Source organism: Hylaeus volcanicus, chromosome 4 (assembly GCF_026283585.1).
Source record: "Hylaeus volcanicus isolate JK05 chromosome 4, UHH_iyHylVolc1.0_haploid, whole genome shotgun sequence".
Lineage (NCBI taxonomy): Eukaryota > Metazoa > Arthropoda > Insecta > Hymenoptera > Colletidae > Hylaeus > Hylaeus volcanicus.
The window spans coordinates 3,491,387-3,493,184 of NC_071979.1; positions in this window are offsets into that span (position 1 = coordinate 3,491,387).

Here is a 1,798-nt window from a genome sequence, read left to right on the forward strand (position 1 = left end):
CTCGTAATGGAGAATGTGATAAAATTGTTAATGCATATACTGTCTACGCGGAAATACTGTCTGAATCGGTTTGGGATAGTTGTTGGTGGGGGTAGGAATATTGAATACTTTTAAATGCAATTGACGTTAAATACGTGTTAAATACGTTTGAATAAATGAATGAATACAAAACCAATAAAGTGATTACAAGATCATAAATGCTCGAAAACCATTTTAAACGTACGTGGTATTGTACGATCCATACGATGTCCATTGGGAACACTTTTTCATTTATTGAAGTGAAACATCATGTGAATGTTTATATTTAATCCACTAGGTATGTTTGTATGTTTTATAGTTGTCAGTTATGTTTATCACTTTGTGTTAGTAATTTATTGATTAGTCATTTAATTTGTATTGCGATTTCATTTTGTCTGATGTATTGTGTGTTGTCTTGGAATTTTTGCAGTTTTCGTCGAACATCTAAATAAATATCCTTACACAAGGGATCATCGTGATAGAAAGGGATAATTAAAGTATTTAATACGAAATGAAACTAAAGTGTCACCGAGAATGCGCGATGCCATCAAAGAAGACATCGGGAGTAAGTTACTCTTAGGCAATCGCGAGTACATTGCGTAATGCCGCCGAGCACGTGACTTCCATTAAAATAAACGGAGGGCCCACATACACGGAATATTATCATTAAAACATTAAAGTTAACGACGCTTGAGTTCGCCGAGTACGGATTGAAACGGCGTAATCGGCGATAATTAAAGCGATCCGACAGCGACGGCGACGGTGAGTGTTTTTGAGAAGGTTTAATAGGAGAAGACGACGTCGTTTGGAAAGCAAAACCCCGTCGTAGCGCCTGGTACGCGGCAGCGGGGACAATTCGTGGCGTTAACTCCCCCTTAAACCGCGTGAAACGGTGCCAGGGTTTTGGATAATTCCGCAGGGCTGATTGCCAAGCGAAACCGTCGCGTCTGTTGGCGTAATTAAACTTTTTTTGATCACGTTGAACTTGCGGTCGATAGTTCCCGCGCGAATTGCTTTCTTTATCGCGGCTCGATTAACGTTGCGGCTTCGATCGGGCTAGAGATAGGATTGCCAGCTGCATCAAGCCTGAAAAAAAAGACATTATAGATTTCCACCTTAGTTATGCACACAGAACTGAAACCGCATACGATGTAACACAAAATTGCTTCAATTGGGCTAGATTCGACCATTTTTTTAATTAAAATATTTTTAATAAATTCAAAATACTTTCACCGATCATCATTCCATATTTAGAACTGTATAGAATGTATACTGTACGAGTTGCGATAAAGGAAATTGTTCTATGAACAGATTTTAACAACAATTTACTATGAAGAATATTGGTTTTTTTTTGTTTACGTCTTTTCTGCTGTGTTGCTCTTTGATTTAGGATAGAAATAAGATAGGATAAGGATAGTTGTAAGGTAGAGTTAAGAAAAAATACTGTAAAAGATGTATATGGGAAAGAGGAGCCATGCGAACCTCTTTGGGGAAGCATTATAATAAATACATTACATTACTATGAAGAATAGAAAACAAATCGTTATTAACAAGGCAAATAGTCAAATATTGATAACTTATTTAAAACAGATTATGCTTACCTATTTCTTCTCGCTCTTATTATGAAAAAAAAAAACAAGAAACACCAAATTACACAGGTAGCGTCATTTGCAAGACCTAGAAAGGACCAAAACAGGAGCTGGAAAAAGTATCCATTCCGAAAAGGACGGTTCGCAAATACTAGGTACAGGTAGTCGGGACGCTTCTTCTCTCTTCCCTC